This window comes from Notamacropus eugenii, chromosome 1 (genome assembly GCF_028372415.1).
Source record: "Notamacropus eugenii isolate mMacEug1 chromosome 1, mMacEug1.pri_v2, whole genome shotgun sequence".
Classification (NCBI taxonomy): domain Eukaryota; kingdom Metazoa; phylum Chordata; class Mammalia; order Diprotodontia; family Macropodidae; genus Notamacropus; species Notamacropus eugenii.
In genome coordinates this window covers 375,694,739-375,716,086 of record NC_092872.1, presented here as the reverse complement: position 1 = coordinate 375,716,086, position 21,348 = coordinate 375,694,739, and the positions used below count along the sequence as shown (strand labels likewise).

General features: G+C 39.5%; 1 protein-coding gene and 1 long non-coding RNA gene across 5 annotated transcripts in view; one reads left to right on the top strand and one right to left on the bottom strand.

Annotated features, from left to right (window-relative positions):
- LOC140518482 (uncharacterized) overlaps positions 1–21,348 on the bottom strand; it is a 112,784-nt gene that overhangs the window by 26,683 nt on the left and 64,753 nt on the right. The window lies entirely within an intron of this gene.
- The window catches only part of PPP2R2B (protein phosphatase 2 regulatory subunit Bbeta), a 464,394-nt gene that overhangs the window by 433,227 nt on the left and 9,819 nt on the right, over positions 1–21,348 (top strand). The gene's annotated exons all lie outside the window — the stretch shown is intronic.

Below are 21,348 nucleotides of genomic sequence, written 5' to 3'. Positions count from 1 at the left end.
CCTCATGTAAGTGCTCTCTTCCCCTGTGGAAGGATGGGAAAGAGAGAGTAGAGCACCCCCTCCCTACCCTCTGCCCTGCAGAATGCCCTCAGTTTACAACACCACCTCACTTCCCAATCTCTTGGGAGCTGACCTTATTAGCCATGGTCCCTGGACGTATGTACCATGCAAAAGTAGGAGAGAGCTTCCAAGCAGAAAGCTGCATTAAATGTTACTCTGGGCCAGCTCCCTGCTCCCTTCATGCTCCCAAAGGAAAATCTGGCTCTTTTAGCAGATGTTTATGCCACTCACTGCCTAGATATGCAAGACCAAATGAATAAGCCACATCAGGACCTGGTAGCAACTTGGACATTTGCTCTCTAAGAACATTTTTCTGAATTTTCAGAGCTCAGTTTCCATTTCCTCTTAATTTTCCTGATATCACTAACTCTCCCAACCTAAAATGAAGGACATAGTAATACATATATATGTATATATATATACATATATATGTATTTATGTGTGTGTGTGTGTGTGAGATCCAATGAAACAAGGAAAGATCATCTAAAGAAATAACAGCAATCCAAGTCAAGCAAATGGGTCCTTGAAGCTACGGATAGGAACATGGAGTATAGCATGAAACTCACACCTACACACCCCAGTCAGACTCATCTTCTTGGAACATCACCTTTACCATATCACTCCCCAACTCAGAAGTATTCAGTGGCTCATAACTGCATATAGGGCAAAGCAGGAAGCCAATTGTTGATTTAGAGTTGAGACCTGAGTTTAAATCCTAACTCTGCCATTTACTGTACAGGTCACTCTTTTCAGGCCTCAGTTTAAAATAAATGACCTTTGAGGCCCTTCCATCTCTAAATCTATAGTCTTATGAGCCTAACTGCTTAGCATACCATGCCATGCCTTTAGCAATCTGATTATAATATCTCACCAACTTTATCTCATACTTATCTTCAGTTAAATCTGTGTTCGGACTGACTTGGTCTACTTAATGCCCCCCATGTTTCCTGTTCCTGTGCCCCCACCCACTCACCCCAGGCCTTTACATATGCTCTGCCTCCCAACCTACAGGAACTTGCTTCTCTATTCCATGTCAGGTATTATAGAAATATGCCATTGTCTCTGTGATCTCATTGATGTATTTGCTCCAGCAACACATACCACAACCTATCTATGTTGCTCACTCTTTTTAGTTCTTGTCTCTTAGTAGAAACTAGGTAGAGCAGTGGGTAGAGAATTGGGTCTAGGATCAGAAGACCTGAGTTCAGATTTGACTTCAGATGCTTCCTAATCATGTGTAATGACAAGTAAAATAGGATCTTTTGCTGTTTTTGTTTTAGTATAATCAAGAAGTATAATGCATCCATTTGAATGTGATTAAGGAGGATCTTTCTCACCTATTGTCAGACCTGCGAAGATTTGTAGGAAGGTCTAAGCCTTCTGTTAATGAGACACTGGTTCTCAAGGGATATGATGCCCTCTGGCTCTAAAAAATGTATAAAGATTTTGAGGTGTGGAGATTTTATTTTGGGGCTTACTGACAGGAAATGTTTATTTGACCAGACAAAGACTCTGAGAAGATGCTTTAAGGAGCCCGCTGGCTTTGAAAACCCAGATGTCGGTTCTTCCCTCTCTCTGATAACTATGGTCAGATAGTTGGGGTTCAACTGTCTGTTGAATTCAGGCAGAGGAAGCCATGTCTGTTGATCTTTGATTTCTCTGTATTTTCTTTGAAGTTCAAGGTGCTGACTCCCCTGAACTAGGTGAATGATATATGTGCTTGGTTAAAGGAATGATACATGTGCTTGATTAAAATGATTGTTAACCCCTTAAAAGCTGCCTTTCCTTTTATGAATGCAGATCTAAGAACCTGTGATAGTAAGACCCCTGTGTATCTTGTGGTACTCACTGTTACATCATGTGACCTTAGGAAAGTGATTTACCTCTGTTTCCTCAGTTGTAAATTGAGTTTAACATTAGCAGATACCATATAGGACTGTTGAGAGTACCAAATGAGATAATATTTGTAAGTCACTTAGCACAATTAATTCCTAGCACATAATAGATGCTTAATAAATGTTGATTCCTTCCCCCTTATATCCTCCCACAAGTTTGCTACAAGGGTCCACCTAAGGTTTCTGGGGAGGTGAGGAAAGGAAGATATCTTTTCTTTTGATGTCATGAGGATGCCAATGGAACACTACCTTATTCTCACCATATAGCCAGCTCATCATCTTTTTCATGCATGCACAGCTTGCGTGCACATCTTTGATGACCTCTTTTACTCTGCTTTTGTCATTTCTGGTCTGTGATGTGTAGCTGCCTACTCACATCTGCCATATCCCTCTTCACTACCCTTTGGGTAACCTTGAGTTACTGATTCCTTCAGAGTTGGTCAAATTTTATGATTCTTATTTTGTAACTCTATCTCCATCTATCTAATGATAATACATATAGCAAATACTCAGTAGCTCAAAATAGCTGTGATCTCACCACTTTGAGTGTTCCCTCCAATGGTAGAGATGATAACCCATCTGTACCTGCTCACATCCTCCCCTGAGGTTACTACGGTGGGTCCAACCTAACATGCACTTGATATCTCTGTACCTCAAGTAATTCCTTTCAATTCATCTAGTAAATCATAGATTTACTATGATCTCAGTCTTGGTCAGTAGAGGGAATACCCATTACAGGAATTCCCTATGCTGATGATATCATAGCAGCTTCATATATTTTCACCTTTTGACCTTGGGCAAATCATTTTCCTTCTTGGGGATTCAATTTCTTTCTTCAGAAAAATGAGATCTCTAAGATAGATATCTGTCTCTAAGATCCCTTCCTGCTTAGTGGTTGTTGTTGACTCATTTTTCCTGTCCTGTCCAACTCTCTGTGACCCCATTTGGGGTTCTCTTGGCAAAGATGCCAGAGTAGTTTGACATTTCCTTCTCTAGCTCATTTTACAAATGAGGAAACTAAGGCAGATAAGGTTAAGTGACTTGCCCAGGGTCACACAGGTAGTAAATATCTGAGGCCAGATTTGAATTCATTTTTTTCTTTATTACTGAAATTAAATACATAATAAGAAACAGTATAAACTTAAATATTGAAATTTAAATACAAAATAATAAAAGAAAAAAGCATGTCATGTGTACAGCAGAAGGGGAGAGGATTCAAAATATAGAGCAACAAATTTCTGTTTCAAATAATAGTACTTCATACAAATAATAATTCAAATAAATACTATGCATCATGTTGAGAATTATCCATCTTTTCATTGCTTCCTTGTTAGTTTTCTTTTGCTCTCTACTGTGTGCTTTTTACTTTGTTCTTTTTTCTCCCTTCCTCCCATCCACCCCCAGATCTGAATTCATGAAGAGTCTTCCTGACTCCAGGCCCAGCACTCTATCTGCTGAGCCACTAGCTGCCTAGTCTACTTTATGCAAGATTGGTTTAGAAAATAATGATCTCATAAACTCATGAACAGGCAAATCTGCCTTAGGCTCTTCTTGAGTTGCTATAGTTTTTGTTTTTAATCATCATTAAAGCACTATTTTATTGGTGATAAGCCTGTCCATATCTACCCAATCTTGTCCTCACGTAGCAAACATCAAGTCTATTACCGGTCTTTTTACTAGGAGTTATTCTAGCTTGGTAGGACTTTTCAGAGCTTCCACTACTCTGGCATGACCTCTAGCAAGTGCATGGTTAGGTAATGGATGAGTACTTCAGTGAGAGTTACTTAATGTATCATAAAAAAATATGCTATTGCCTGACATTAGGGAAACCTCCATATAGTCCCCCAGACCCTAGATCCCCATTCTCTAGTAGAGAAAAGGGACCTTTGAAATCATCTAGTCCAAATCTCTCCTTTTAGAGATGAGGAATTGAAGATCCAGAGAAGTTAGGAGATGTGTCCACATCACACAGGTAGCAAGAAGTAGAGACAGGACTCAAACCAAGACCTTTGGTTTCCTCTGACTCCCAACTGAGCATTCTTTCAAAGAGAAAAGGCAGAGGGGTTAAAATGCACACTGAGGATACAGCCATACCGTAGTGCAACAATGCCTGTGAGCATTCTGGTGATCAGAACTGTCTGTATTCCCTTCCTCCCACACAAGACACATCATGACTTATACTGTGTCTGGGTTTATTTGCAGAACATGAAAGATTTCCCTCCTTCCCCCTCATTCTCTGAAAGAAATCTTCATCCCTCTTTAAAGAAACCTTTATTTTTAAAAAATGCCAAATGGAAATCACTTATTCCCAACGGGAGGCCTTGTTGCAGCTGCTCAGAGAGGGAAACCTTTTTCCTTTGGGACTTCCCCTGCCCAGGCAGAAGAATCTGAAGGATTGGTCGTTATTAGGTGATGATGGAGTCACTGGGAAGCTGGTTGTCATGGCACCACAGAGACAAGAACTGGGAGAATAATATGCCAGGTGAAAGGCCTCATATGGCACTCTCTGACAATGCAATCTCTGGATTTTTACATTTCCAATTTTCTAGGGTGTATTTATAATAACTGCAATGAAAGGCTTGAAGGAAAAAAAAAGGAGAATGAGGAAGAGTCCCCACTGACATTCATCTTATTGCTGAGTGAAATGCTCAGAAAAAAACTGTGCCAATAACTCTTCTCTACTCTCTGCCTGTCTGTGTGCTCAAAGCTGGAACGAATCTCAGCACACAGAGAAAGAGATCCCTGGGTGGTAAAAGCTAATTCTCCACTATCCATTCATTTCTTCTCCATTTATGATCTATTTAAGAGGATTACAGTATCATAGATTTCAAGTTGGAAGTGACCTTAGTGACTATGAAATCCAACCCTTTCTTTTTTATAGATGAGGAAACTGAGGTACAAAGTGGTCAAGTGGCTGACCCAAAGTTACACACACAGCCACTAAGTGTCTGAGATGAAAATTACCTCATAATTTAACCCCCTCTCCAGTTTAATAAATGAGAAAATTGAGGCTCAGAGAGCGATAATTCTACTATGACCATCTCCAGCATCATTTCCTTTTATAAATTATTATGGTACTTTGAACAAGATAGAAGTACAAACTATATTCAAAAGCAACTTGCCCTGGTCCTCCAGCTCCAAGTCCAGCAATGCTCCTTCATATTCCCCTAACCTGTCCTCTGCCCTAGTGAAATTTATCACCCTTCATATATTGTAAAGTTAATCCTTTGTCACCATGGCAGACATTTTGGCATTTTCATCAGGAATACTTGGAAATTTTGTCTTCCATTAAGGGTTCATTTTTTCCACTGTAAGAGTGCTCAGTGATGCAGTGGATAGAACACTGGACTTGGAACCAGGAAGACTGATCTTCCTGAATTCAAATCTGGCCTCAGACACTTTACTAGCTGTGTGAGTGTGGGCAAGTCCCTTAACCTTGTTTGCCTCAGTTTCCTTGTCTATAAAATGAGCTGGAGAAGGAAATGACAAACCATTCTAGTATCTCTGCTAAAAACAAAAATCCAAATGGAGGCCACAAAGAGTCAGATACAACTCAATGACAAGAAGATTAAGTTCAGCTTTGCCTGGTAAATTATTCTTCCTTGTAAGTCTCTTTCTTGGGGGATTGGGAGGGGAGAGAATAAGAAGGGGAAATTATATTCCAAGCTCTTCTCTTCTTTAAAGTGATAGCTACCAGGTCTTTCATCATGTTGACTGTGGCTCCTTGGTGTTTTGAATTCTTTCTTTTAGGCTACTTGCAATATGTTTTTTTCTTTTACTCAGAAGCTCTGGATTTGGGGCTTTGACATCATAGCCAAAAGTTTTCATTTTGAGGTTTCTCTCAGGAGGCAACCAGTATGTTCTTTATATTTTCACTTTGCCCTCTAACTCTAATGGGTTATATCAGTTTTCCTTCATAATTTCTTGAAATATAGAATCTAGGATTTTTTTTTGTTAGGATTTTCAGATAGTCCAATGAGTCTTTGATTATCTCTTGACCTTCTTTCCAGGTTGCTTATTTTTCATTGTATTTTATTTTTTCAGTATTTTTATTTTCTTTGGTTATTTCTTATTGTCTCATATAATTATTAATCTCTGTTTGATCCACAGTAATCTTTAAGCAGTCTTAACTCTAAGGTTTTAGAGGCCACTAGGTAACACAGTAAATAGAGCACTGGGCCTGGAGTTAAGAAGACTCAAGTTCAAATCTGGCTTCAGAAACTAATTCACTTAACCTTTATTTCCACATCTGTAAAACAGGAATAATAAGAATATTTACCTCCCAGGACTGTTGTGAGGATCAAATGAGACAGTAATTGTAAAGTGCTTAGCAAAGTGCTTTATACATATTGGGCACTATGTAAACATTAGTGATGATGACGATGCATTTCCTATACTGAGTTGTCAATTATCCCTTCACTTCTTTCCTCCAGAGCTCTCATTTCATTTATATTATCAGGGTTTTTTAAAATTTTTTCTTAATTCTTTTTAACATCCATGCTTCATGTCTTCCAGGAATTCTAGTTTTGTGGTAAACCTGATTTTCTTTGAGATTTTGCTTATAGAATATGTGGAGATATCTTCTCAGTTAGTGTTTTGAGTATCTCTGGTTCCATATTTCTTTATCATTACTGTTTTCTTACATTTATTCATATCTGTAAACCTTTCTGGAACTGAAACTTTATGTTGGGCAAGAATGAGACCTTCTTTGGCACTGCTCTTTATTATCTGGGGTCTGGCATATGAAGACTGTGTTCTTCAAGAACCTCAGAAGCAGCTGGCCAGTCTGCTACCAGAGGCAAGCTGATCAATGCACAACCTAATCATTGCCCTTCCACATTAAGTCCCAGAGGTCTCTCTTCTCCATGAGGTCAAAGCCACATAGTTCTAGGCTCCAGGTATCCTTAGCTAGACCCTGTTCTGGGCTCTCTTCTGCCTAAACCCAGTCTTCAGGCTCTAGGCTTCTTTGGCTCACACTTATCTAAATGCTAGAAAGCCAGGCTCTTCTGCCTAGACCATTCCCTAGAACTCATAGACTTCTAGCTCTCTTTTGGGGGTGGGGGGAGATCTTGCCTGGAAAATGTACTTACTGTAGTTCCTCCTTGAAATTCTTTATCATTTTATTTTTAAAAAACTTTTTCTGGAGAGAGCTGGGCTGTACTGCTTCGGCTCAATATTCCATCTCACTGCTAGGGGCACTTTCTTAGAAAGAGTTTATGCAACAATGGTAACAGATTACACTAAGTCATCCATACTTTTCCTTCTGATTGGAAATATGACCAAAGACAGGCATTTTGGGGATGACTAGCCAAGGTTATGTGTGCAGCCTGCAGCCATGGATCAGAGTGAAGTTAATAGGCCAGCACAAAGATCAATTCTCTATCCTCGGCCTCATTAGCATGGTACTCTAGCCCACAAAACTAACTGGGCCTGGTAAACTAACCTGAATATAAAGGTCTTTTAATAGACTTTTATGAATTTCAGGGCAAAGTGCATCATAAAGCAAAGGAATTATGCCAGCACCTTCAAATATGTCATATTTATTATCAGAAAGTCCTTCCCCAAGTGCTTTTTGTTTTAACTATATAAATTATGTTCCCTGACAAGAGATACTGGTACAATCTATTAACAGTCATATAAAAAATTCTCCAAAACACTAATAATGAGAAAGGTAAATCAAAGCAACCCTGACATTATACCTCACACCTAGCAAATTCACAAAGAAGAAAAAAGATGGAAATAATGTTGGAAGGGGTGTGGAAAAATAAGCACACTAATTAATGCACTACTGGTAGAGCTATGAATATAACCATTCTGTAAAGCAATTTGGAATTACGCAAATAAATGACTAAGAAGTCCATACCCTTTGACCCAGAGATTCCCCTACTGAGTATTTACCCTAAGGAGATAATTGACAAAAGGAAAGGCTCTGTGTACTCCAAAATATTTATGCTAGCACTTTTTGTGGTAGTAGAGTCCACTTTGTTCAAACATAATAGATGCCTATCATTAAACAAATAGTGGTACATGAATGTAATAGAATGTTACTATGCTATAGTGCTATGTTGACATGATGAATATAGAGAAGCATGGAAAGATTTTCATGAACTGATGTAAAAATGACATAAGCGGAGCCCTGAAAACAATGCATACAATGACTATATCAGTGAAAATTAAAAGAACTATCACCACCAAACAGCTGAAGATGAGTGCTAGGAAACTATAATGAACAAGATTGGCCTCAAAGATAAGAGAAGATACCAACGCCTCTTCCTTTCCAGAGGCTGGGGTTATGAGCTGGATTCAAGTGTATGGAACATTACACCTAATGCTGTATATCTTTTATGTATTTGTTGTTTTGCTGATTTTTTTCTTTTCTTTTTTTTTTCTAAAAACTTTTTTTTTATTACAAGGGAATACAGGAGGAAATTAAGGCAATGAAAAAGCAAAATATATCAATGAAATCTTTTTTAAAGACAAATACCCTAGGGCAGCTAGGTGGCAAAATGGATAGGGTACCAGCCCTGGAGTCAGGAGGACCTGAGTTCAAATCCAGACCCAGATGCTTATTAGCTGTTTGACCCTGGGCAAGTCACTTTCGCCCAATTGCCTCAAAAAAATACCTTTCAACAAGCAATTGTTTTGAATTATTTGGTCACAGGAAAAGAAACACTGTTCTTTCATTATGTTGGACTACACAAAATAAGAGATCTCTCTTTCTATTAATGTTCACCTCAGTTTCCATCCAGTTCATCCCAAGCTCTTTGAAATAGAATCTTGAGAACCATTTAAAACAATTTTGTTATATTACTTTGTTTTTTTTTAAATTTTATTGATGTTTTTATTTGTTCATCATTTTTATTTCTAAAATATTCCTTCCCCTCCTTTCCAGAGAACCATCTTCTACAATAAAGAGTACATTTTTAAAATGGGGGTGGAAAACAGTTCAGTGAAGCTAAATGACACATGAATTGCATCTATTGATATATACCCAAAACAAAACAGCGGATATGTAGATATTGATATACGTATATATATATGTGTGTGTGCATATGTATGCATATTCTTTTTTTGTCTTTCAGGGTCAAGCCTATTCATGATAGGTTGTCCCCAAAGTCTTAGTGCAGTTTTAAGATTTAAGCTTGTTTTTAGCTTAAAACTACATTAAGACTTTTGTTATAATCCTGTATATTATCTTCCTAGTTTTGCTTTGCATCATTTTTTCAAGTCTTCCCATGCTTCTCTGTATTCCTCACATTTATTACTTTTTAAGGTGACAATAATATTCCATTACAATGATATACCACAATGTGTTTAGTCATTCCTCTATCAATGAGATAGATTGATTTCTGAAACTCAAACCCTTTCCAGTGGGATTCACATAGAGCATAAATTCTGAGGTTCTCTTACAGATTTGTAAATAAAATACTATCTCATGCAGCAAGAAAACAAGAGATTATCCTATTCAACCCTCTCATTTCAAAGATGAGGAAACTGAGGCACCGAGAGGAGTGAATGGCTGACTCAGGCTCCAACATTGAGTAAATAGTACAGGTGGAACTCAAACCCACTTCCTTATTCCCAGTCCAGTGGTTCTTTAGGTCCTATAAACCCATTCAACAACACTACACACCCTCCTCCATCTCAAATGGAGTTGTTTACGCTATATTTGTCTCGTAAGAAGATTCTGATAGAGAGCTTTCTTTCTCAGTTTTTGAGAATAATTTGCATGGTGTATTAGTACTCATTTTTCTTTATAAGTTTGATAGAAATTTCATGTAAATCTATCGAGAAGGGGTTTTTATCTTTAGTAGCTTCTTTATAGCTATTTCTATTACTTTCTGATATTATGCTTCACTCTTTCTATATGACCCATCCATCTTTTTGCATGATTATATGGTTCTTCATTAACATTTTTCCTAATTTTTTGCGTGTTGCAGCTCAGGGTATGCTGGTAAAATGTTTAATAACCAGCTCTCTTAGAGGGAGGAAGGGGAGGGGAAGACTGGGTCAGGGTGGGGAGACAGAATATGCCAAAGTTACTCTTGTAATACTTCAACACTTTAAGTCTAGACCATCAACAACAACAACAAAAACCAAGCCTCAATCTGTAGCATTTACTGATTTCTGAAAATTTAACAATCATCCACTTGGTTTGAACTGGCTCCAACAAGGTTCTGGTTGCAACCTGCTCATACCCATCATACTAGTTCATACTCACCATTGCCCTCTGGATGGTGGAGCATTATCTGCCACCACCACCAAACCACCACCATCACAAACTACAGCTAGGGAGATTGGGAGCAGTTACCAAAAGCAACACAATCCCAAGTACCCTCTTAGCAGATGGGCACGGCCCACTGGCAAAGCCCGGGCAGGATTCTCATTAGGTATTACTGGTGGTGCCTAAAACACCCCCATGGGTATGTTGGCTCTGAAGAGCAAGGAAATGAAGCAAACCACAGAAGCCCGGCTGCAGAATGAAAGCTAAAACGCGAAAATTGAGCTCATTACTTACCAGCTGAAAAGACACCAGCTTGCAGTATTAAAAATGTAACAGCATGTTTAACATTGGGGGACGCTTCATCAGCAACAAAATGCCACGTGAATTGCCATTCCCAAATTCTCCTCTGAGTTGAAGTCAGTGATTTGTTTTATTTTTTCCCCTGTTCTTATACCTCCCCAACTTTAGAGGGATTCATTGAGTTAGGACCAGACTGCAAATGTGCTCAAGTCATTTAATTTGGAAAGAGCATGGCATTGTGGACAGAGCACTGACTCTGAGGACAGAGGGCTTGGGTTCAGTTCCACTACTGTGTGACCTTAAATCTTTTAACCTCCCTGGACCTTAGTCTCCTCATCTGTAAAATGAAAGGATTGCCATAGTTGACTTGTACAGTCCCTTATCCTTCTGAGTCTATGTTTTTATGCTGGACTGGCCTTTTATGAGCAAATAAAAGCCTGAAACAAACTTTTCCTTTCTATTCTCACAGTGTGGTATTTCCACATTTTTCTAATGTACATATTATATGAAATTGTAAGTCATAACTTTCTGTGGTGGTGTGTCATCCATATACTCTAGACTGTAATCTCTCTGTGAACAGGGGCCACTATATCTCGTAGTCTCACATCTCTCCTAGACTGAATAAATCAAGCCCTTTTCAGGAATGGGAAGCCTGTAGCCTGGAGGCTTCTAGGTCCTTGGGTACAACCTTTTGACTGAGTCCAAGTTTTGCAGAATAAATCCTTTTATTAAGGGGATTTGTTCTGTGAAGTTTGGATTCAGTCAAAGGGCTACACTTGAGGACCTAGAGGGCCACATGCAGCCTCATGGCTACAGGTTCCCCACCCCTGACTTAATACATAATATTTATTATAGGTCTTTGTATACAGATCTTTGAAGTTGGTGAATTGGAGAGATAGATTAAAAAACAAACCATAATGAATTGGTATCAGAGGAACATCCAAAACCATTGGTTCATGTGGTATTTTGCTACTTGGGGGGAAAAGTGCATTTACAGTATCGTTGCCTTAAGTGAGGCAGGGACACTGAGAGGTTAAGTTACTTGCCCAATGTGACACAACCAGTGTTTGTCAGAAGTGACTCTTGAGGCCAGGTCTTCCTGAACGCAAAGCCAGTCTTTCCTACATCATCCCATACCACCATGCTTAAGCAGTTTTCTTTAACTCTAAGTTACAGAGAAGGTTTCAGTCAGCATCAGCAGGAGGAGTTTCCTCTTACAGGAAGGCTCTAGACCCATGAAATCACAGGTCTAATAAAAACCAATGAACTTATTATGCATAGATGAGCTTGTCAATGAAGTTCTAAACTCTAGTTGGCAGTACCCCATCTTAGTTATCTTTTTTGTCCCAAACAATGCCTATTGCAGTCATGTCTACTCAATAAATACTCACTGAATGAACAAATAAACAAGTGGCTAGTTTATTCAAAATGGTCCACAATATGGTGGACCCTTCTATCAGGATTAAGAAATACCAACCACATCAGGGACAGCTCCATAACCCATGTGGCACAAGATTCTGGAAGGAGTAGATTAGAGACAGCCAAATTATATATACTATCTGTTCTTCTTGCATCATCCATCACAAAACCTTGCAAGTCTTTCTCAACTGGAGTCTAGCTACACTACTTAATCTATAAGAATTTGAAATCACCAGCTGTAGTTTTAGACTAGAGCCTGTGAACAAGGGAGAGATGTGTGGGTGTGCATGTGTGCATGTGCATTTCCAAAATAAACCTAATGACAAAATGAGAGATGTGAGCAGAGGGCACAAACAGAGCTACTGAGACACCTCAGCCTAGCTATGTATCCATTACATAAAGTAACCATTAAATGACCAAGTAGAGGGGAATTAAAGTTGCAAAACCTGATACTGCCCCCATTCTCTCCCATTCCAGATGCTACTATAGGAAGATGAACCATATAGACTGGGGTCCAAAGAAAGGCTCTATTTCCAGTAAATCTAGGGCAGCTTTCAGTTGCTAGTAAGACATATCAAACCTTCTATGTTATCATTTAGCCTAGCCTAATTTTCTTATCTATTTATTTCTTTTCCACTAACATTTTTCTATTTCAATTTTATATGATTTTTAGCTTTTGCTCCTTGAAAAGTTATTAGTTGGTTATTTCCTAACTCTTCACTTCTCCATTATTTAAATGTAGCTATTTCTTGGTACCTTGGGAACTATACTCCTTCATTCATTCTGAAGAAGTGCAGTGTGTATGGTGGAAAAGGAAAAGGAAAAGTGTGTGGGGGAGCCTGGGGCAGGGTAGGGGTGTGCACAGAACAACGGGACCTGAGTTCTACTAAACAGTATCTGGGTGATCTTGAACAAGGTATTTCTCTCTTCTATGCCTTGGCTTCCTTATTGGTAAAATGCATTACAAACACTATGCAAAGTATTGTACTAAGTACAATGGGGGGGAGAGGCAGAGACAGACAATAAATCTCTGTTCAATCATTTTCAGTCATGTCCAACTCTTTGTGACACTATTTGGGGTTTTGTTGGCAAAGATACTGGAGTGGTTTGCTATCTCTTTCTCAAGCTCATTTTAACAGATGAGGAAACTGAGGCAAACAGGATTAAGAAACTTGCCCAGGGTCACTCAGCTAGTATCTGAGGCAGGATTGAATTCAGGTCCTCCAGACTCCAGGACTGGCTATGCCACCTGGTTGAATAATTCCTCAAGAAATTAGCAGTCTAGGGATTCACGGGATTATCAAAACAGAATGAACCTCCAAATCCATCTCATCTTTCACCCAGTAAAATTAAGGTCTTTGGCAGGGGAGGAAGGGTGACTGTTTTGTTTTGTCATTTTATCCCTGGCATGTAGCAGAGTCCCTAGAATAGAGAAGGTGGTTAATTAAAACTTCTTGAATGGCATTATATAGAAGCAGTCAGAATATATACATTATATGTATATATATACATACATATGCATATAAACATGTACATATATACATACATTCATACACATATGTTTTCTGTGAATACAGCAGAATCTTTTTGCCAAGCAAAGGATCCTTGGAAGCAATGCCAGTTCTCATTTGTATTAAAATCCATTATCTTAGCACATAGCGACAATTTTGCCACACAAGCCCCAACTGAGTGGTTTATTGCATAGGCTCAAGTGGTGGAAGTGAGGAGGTGGAAATAACATAGAACACATGTTTTATGCTCTGTCTACTTCCTACCAGCTGGGTCCCAAAGCTCCCTTTTATTCTGATAGTATAACAAAAATCTCACTTATTCAGACCAATCAGAAAGGGACCGGGACAAAAACTCCCTTTGAATGATTGCTAAACCTGTATTATAGCCTATTTTCCAAAAAATATACAATTTATTTTTTCCAAATATATAAAGTAACTTGAACTAGGTCAACAAAGTGTTGCCTAGTAGAGGAGCCATAGTATACTAGGGGAACTGTTTTAGTGAGTTTGTAATGATCATATTTGAATGAATGTACACTTGTAAAATGCTTGCAAACAAGGTACATGCTAGAAGCATCCTCTCTTCTCCCCCCATCTGCTTCACAGTGTTCTTCACTATTAGTTCAATGATAGAATTTTTGCTGTGATTAGATTTAAGAAGCTCATATTTGATCCTTGAAAAACATATGTAAGTAAGGTGGTAGTTTGTGGGGAAAGTGCTAGACCAAGAATCAGAAAACTGTGATTTTATTCCTTCCTCAACTACTAAAGTTGCTAAGAGATTTTGAGCAGATCACTTAGCTTCTGAGTTCCATTATCTATAAAATGACATCATATTTAGCATCCCTGTCTCCTCCTCAATTCAGCCTCACCCTCAGGAGCTCCACAGAGGTGCCATTGTAAGGTAATAGAAACATCTCCAAGTCAGTTTAGTCAGCCAGTTAAAAAGCAAGGCAAAAATAGTCCCTTTCCTCAGAGAGCTTATGTTATAGTGGAGGAAACAACACGTAAATAACTTGGTATATTCAGATATATCCATTGGAAGTAGAAGGTAATCTTTGCTAGAAAGGCACTCACAGCTAGGAAAGACCAGAAAAGGCTTCCTGCTGAAGGTGGGATTTGAGCTGAGTCATGATGGAAACCAAGGAATCTAAGAAGCAGAGGGAAACAGAAAGAGGATTTCAAGTGGGGGAGGCAGCCAGAACAAAGGCAGAGCATTTAGCAAGAACAACTAGTAAGTCTAGCACATGGAGAGTGAAGGGTAAGAAAATAGGAAAGATGGAAAGAAGCCAAGTTACGAAGAGCTTTAAATGCCAACTAAAGGCTTTTATATTAGATTGTGGGGAGGAGGGGTAACAAGGAGCAGCTGAAGTTCATTAAATGGGGTAACATGGCCAAACTTTAGAAAAATCACCTTGATAGAAGAAGGGAGGAGGGACTGGAATGGGGAAAGACCCGAGACATAGAGACTGACCAGACAGCTATTGCAGTAGTTCAGTTGAGAGGCAATGAAGGCCATAGTTAGTGTGGAGGTTTTGTGAGTGGAGAGGAGGAGGCACATATGAGAGATGTTGGGAAGGTGGAAATGACAAGATCTGGCAATGGATTGGATGTGGGATGAGTGACTGTGAGAAGTTATGGAGGAAGCTTGGGGTTTTGAGCCTTAGGGCCTTCATCAGTCATAAAGTTCAGAAGATAAAAGGATTTGGCCAGGGTGGGGAATGATGAGTTATGTTTTGAACATGCTGAGTTTGAGATGCCTATGGGATGCCTAGTCTAAGATATCTAGAAAGGTAGTTGGTATTGTAATACTCTATCTCAAGAGCAGTTCAATATATAAATCTGGAATTCACCTGCATGGAGATGATAGTTGAATGTGTGACAGCTAATAAGATCACCAAGGTAATCTTACCTTTCCAGTCTTCTTATACTACTTCCTGATACCTACTCTTAGGTCATAACCATGGAGAATATCCACAATTAGTGGGTTGTTGTGTTTGTTCTTCATTTTCAAAGAAGACCATGACATCAGAAAAATGACGACATGACTTGCACTTGACTTTGCTTTGAGTGAGGGAGGGCTGTGCAGGTCACCAACCTCACTTCTCCTCCAGAGCCATCTGAATCCAGTAACCAGATATTCATCAGGATGACTGGAGATGACCCAGGATGCAATGGGAGACCTTGGTCTTTTCAGGTCCTGACTTAGAGGGAGGTAACACCCATTGAGTGAATAGGCCTCTTTAAGGAGTCAGGGAATGACCCTTTTAATGAGTAAAAGAAAAAAAATAACTAAATCGCACTGGGAGGGAAAGAAAAACTGTTACTATTGATAATCACTCTAAGCCAACCATTAAATGGAGCTTGGGCAGAGACCTATTGTTGTGCAATATATGGCCTTCAGAGTGCACTGCTCCTTAAAAGGAGGAAGGGAGGGAAGGGAGGAAGGAAAGAAAAGGAAAAAGGAAAGGAAATCTAGTCAGTATACTCCAAAGGAAGGGGAAAGAATGAGCTGCAGCTTGGTCTGCTTACAGATTGTGTTCATCCTTGGTTTTCGAAGAAGACCATGACATCAGGGCAATTATGACCATGGATGAAGAACTACCAAAAAAGACGGGAATGAATAGATCCGGGAGCAGTGACATAAATACTCAGAAAGGGAAAAGTATTCAGGAGGAGGAAGCAACAGTGTCAAATACTGCAAAAAGAGTCCAAAAGGTCATGAGGTTTGACAATGAAGAGATCACTGTTAACTTTGAAGGAAGCAGTTTCAATTGAAGGATGAGGTTCAAAGCTAGATTGCATTTACTCACAAACAGAAGGATCATAGCTAGTGTGGATGACAAGATCAAGTGAGGGGGGAAATGGGTGTGTTTATAGGCAGCAGGAGAGGGACCAACAGATAGGAAAAGATTAAAGATTTGTGAATGAGGATGGTACTAGAAGTATTCTTCTAGAGAAAGTAGGAAGGGATGGGATCAAGGACTGACCTTGGTAAGGAAAAAGGCTACCTTACTGAGGAAGCTATCTAAGGGATGTGAGATAAGGAGAGGAGAAAAATTCTAATATATAGATATAGATATGTAGCTATAGATAGATATAGATATCACCTCAGTTTTTTTTCAGTGAAATATGAGACAAGATCCTCAATTGAAAGGGTGATAGAAGAAGTGATTTGGGAGAACTAAGGAGGGATGAGAAGGTTTGAAACAGCTGCTGTGGAGAGTGAGATAATGAAGCAATTAAGGAGAAGTAGAAATGATTGCCTTAATGCACAGAAAGCCCAGTTGAGATTAGGTAGTCTAAATTTGTAGTACTCCTAGTCAGCAGTTTTATTATTTCCTCTACTTCTATCCAGCAGTACATAAATGGAAAAGATGAATGGTGGGAGTAGTGTGTGGTTGGGGTTTGGTAGAGCATCATCAGTAATAGAACAGTTGGATAAGGAATTCAAATGTAGGAAGAGTATGAAACTGAGCTGGTTCACCAAAGGGTGTCAAGATAAGGAAGGGAGAATAGTGCAGAAAGCATGTAGGAACGTGCTGCCCCTCCCAGGCTCCTGTGCCTAGCTGCATGTTGGTAACAGTTGACCAGTAGTTGTTGGGAGTATTGAGGAAGGTCCTCTTCACAATCATTTCTCTTTTCGGTAGTGACTGGGGAGATACTGCTATTCCCAAGGCTTTTGAGTCTGGGATCCTGACACCTAGTTGTCACTTAATAAATGCAACCTGATAGGTTGCTTACTCAGCTTTCTATTTAATCCCATGCAATTTAATTACTAAGTACCTACTATGTGCAAGGCCTTCTGCTACAGGGGCTGTAGATATAGAGAAGATCCATGTCCCCATGGAGTTTATAGAGAGATGAGATATGATATAGCCCAACCAGCTGTATCTGAACAGCAACATCATTGGGTTTATTACAACCACTGAAATAAAATCAAAACTACTGGACTTGGGTAGACAATCAGGGGTTTTATTCTTCATTCTCCAATAGTCATAGTCATGAGTGGTGGGTGCCACTTTGCTAGCTAATTCATAGATGCTGCTGATGCAAAAACCTCAAGGGAAACCATTTATGGAATCAGAGTCAAAACATGTGCTCCCTCTGTAATCCCTCTTTTTCCTTAGGATGGATGCAAGCTTGAACTCATCCAGACCCTTCCCTACCACCATCCCATCCTAAAAAGAAAACTTTCCCACAGATCCCAACTACAATACAGGGAAACTATGACCACCCCCTTTCCTAATTCAAGCGTGCATTAAGCTTTAAGGTTACATTTTTGTGTAGTCAACCTCCCAGGGGCCTCTGAAACCCAACTTAGTTTCATCTCTTCTTAGCACTAATCACATGTCAAGTCTTCTCATGGCCCTTCTCTCCTTTATTGCCTATTTATTCTCCTTTCACAGGGGAAGTCCCAGGTAACCATTCATCCTTAGAACGTTGCCATGCTCCTTGCTAAGAGAGGAGTAGAGATGGGAGAGAGAAACAGTCTTTCCAGCTTTTCCCGAAAGTCACCAAGTTTCCTATCAAACCTAAGCTCAGGTTTGATTCATTTATGCATCCACCAATATTTAACCCCTACATCATCTTAACAAGAATTAATATGTCAATGGGTCCATGATCCCATCATCAGTTTGACTTGCAGTCTGTCTTCATCCTGTGCAATTCTTTTCTTTTCCTTCCTATAAATTCTCCATAGAATATCTACCATAATCCTTGGAGGCCTTCCATTAGGTCTTTTACTAGTTCGTGGATCCACTTTGGCACTTGGGCTCTCCATCTGCTATCCTTTGCTCTGAATATATGACCAGCCCACCTCCTTTTCTGACCATGCATTTCCTGGAAAACAGTTTTTGTCCTTTGGGTCCTTTAGAGGCATAGTAATGTGGTGCAGGGGCAGGTAGGTGGCACGGTGGATAGAGCACCAGACCTGAAGTCAGGAAGACCTGAGTTCAAAACTGACCTCAGACGCTTATTTGCTATGTAATCCTGGGCAAGTCACTTGACCCTCAGTTACCTCATCTGTAAAATGAGCTGGAGAAGGAAATGGCAAACCAGTCCACTATCTTTGCCAAGAAAACTCTAAATGGGGTCACAAAGAGTAGATATAAATGAAATAACTAAACAACAAATAATTAATCTACAGGCCTACCAAAGAAAATGCCATATTTTTAAGTCCTTACAACTGATGTACATTTGATTGATCTAGAAACCATTAAGAAGCACTTACCACTAAATTGTAGGTAACCAGGGTTTTCAATGATTTCTGTTCTCTTTGGCTTACTTAAATCATCCTCTTTGTAATGGCGCCCTACACCTCATGAAATTTCCATGAATTAGCACAACTAGAGTTCCCTCATATCCAGTTCAACTTCATGAAAAAAGCATGAAAGCATGACAAAGACCTAAGAATATAATCCTCTCACTCTCATTTTACAGATGAAGAAAATGAGGCTGAAAATAGGAAAGTGACTTGCTTAACACAACTAGTTGGTAGCAGAATAGGAAACTCAACTCAGATCTCTTCACTTTTTCTATGATACTAAACTGCTAAAAATTAAAAACATTTTTTAGATCCTTGGCTGGATATGAGCAGAGAATACAACTATAATATGAGAAAATATATTGGCTCAGTTCTGATTCAAACTGGTTCATTAGCTGTTTATTTTTAAAGGCTTTATTTCAGTTTTAGCCCAGTTTTTTTAAAGTGAGATTTCATTTTGGTTTTGTTCAGGATTTACTTTAATTAGTATTTAGTGACTAGCCATTTGCCTTCATTGAACTGACATTTGATGGGCAAGACTACCATATCTGAAACCATTTTATCCCAACACAAAGACGGCACATGTAGAGCCTAAGTACAATGGATGGTCAGGAAGTGTCTAGAGCAGTGCTGTCAAGAGCTTTCAGGGAAGGCTTCATGGAGAAGCTGGAACCTGAAGGATGGAGTCAGTCACTGTGCTTCATTTATTTAAAGTCAGTTCATAGTTTGGTTCATTTCAAGGCTCTAGCACTCATATTTGGTTTCAATCAGTTAACAGATATAAGGAAGACTTTGCACTGGATAATGTGAAGGATATACAAGAAACAGTGCACTATAGTGGTCCTGGCTGTATGCTTTCTTATCAAATGAATGATACAAACAGTAACATAGAAAGAAAAAATCACTATGGACTAGAGAAGGCTTGGGAAGACAATAGCAAACATTAATTAAGCACCTCTTATCACAAGACCCTGTTCTAGGTGCTGAAGAGAAAAAGAGAAAGTAATAGTTTCTGTGTTCTAGGAACTTACATTCTCCTGGGGGTGGGGTGAATGACTTGGACACAATTAAGTAAATACATGATAATTAGAGAAGTCAAGGAAGGAGGAGGGAGCGCTACCCAGGATGGAGATCAGCAAAGGCTTCTGGAGGAAGGGTGTCTCAACTGGGACTTACAGGAAGCTAAGAAAAGTCTAAGGGGAAAAGGTGAGAAGCAAGTGCATTCCATGCATGGAGGACAGACTTTGTAAAGGCTTGGAGACTGGAGATGGAATGCCAAGTTCAAGGAGCAATAGTAGGACAGTTTAGCCAATACTGAGAGGACTTGAAAGGAAGTAATATAAAAAAAAATGCTAGAAAAATAGGCTGGAGTCAGACTGTGAGAGGTTTTAAATGCCAAGTTAAGGAGTTTGTAGTTTATCCTAGAGGTTATAGGGAGCCAGTGAAGCTTCTTGAGCAGGATAGAGACATGGTCAGACCTGTATATTTTACGAATATTATTTTGGTAGCATTATGGAGGATGAGAGGTGACCCATTGGATCATATATATGGAATTGAAAAGAACCTTAGACATCATCTAGTTCAACACACTTACTTTACAGAGAAGGAAACTGAAGCCTAGAAAAGTTAAGAGGTTTGCCCAAGGAGATATAGCAAACAAGTGGAAGAGGAGGGATTTGAACCCAAGTCCCGCTAGTGTTTCCACTATTTCATGCAACCTGTCAGGAGAGAGAAACTTCAAGAAAGAGATGAGATTTGAAGTAAATGTCAGACACCTTGACTTGTAACATAGATTTGATTGGAATCAGGGGGGTTCAATAGGTATTCTTAAAGACACAGTCACCGCTGGTCTTGTGATTACTACTCCAGCCTTTGCTGTATTTTGTGCCTGAGACCCTAAGCCACTTACAATGCAGACAGAGGTGTACGTTTCAGAGACATACACCTCAAAGCAGGACACAGACACAGAAAAAGCTGCCCAGAGAAGCAGGCTCTCTAGACTACTTCTACTCTGCCACCCTGAGGTCTCACCTGGTCTCTGGATCATCCTTCCATTAACATAAGAAGCTATGGAGTAGAAGAGCTTTTAGTCAGCCAATAAATACTTAATAAGCATTTATTATGTACCAAGCAGGAAATGAAGAGATGACTGACCTGGATTCCCTCCTTAAATGGAGATTCTGGGAGAAATGGAAATGTCTCCAGTCAGAGGGAGGGAAGGGTCCCAAGGATGAGGTGTGGGTCCCAGGGCTGAAATGATCTTACAGGATCACCAGGTTGGAAACATGGACTAACTTTGCTCTTGTAAGTCTGCCATAGGCAGTCTCTCAAGAAAAGAGAGGATGGTGCCCTCTCAAGGATTATTAGCAATAGCTATTGCCTTTCTGCTCCACAGATTAATTACTCAGTCTTCTTAATTGTGGTAGCCTTGGGTTCTGAAGAATGTCATAGAAGAAAAGAAGGTATTCCTCAGAGCAAATACAGAGAGATAGAGAAAAGGATGAGACCTATTCAGGGAACATTAAGTAGACATTTGTTTGGAGTGGGATGTTCAAAGTTGAACACTGGACATGAGACTTAAAAAAAAGGTGGGTGTCAAGTTTTGCAGGTCTTTGAACGCCAAACTAAGGAATCTGAATGACTTTTTGAGTGAGGCAATTACTACAAAAGCAA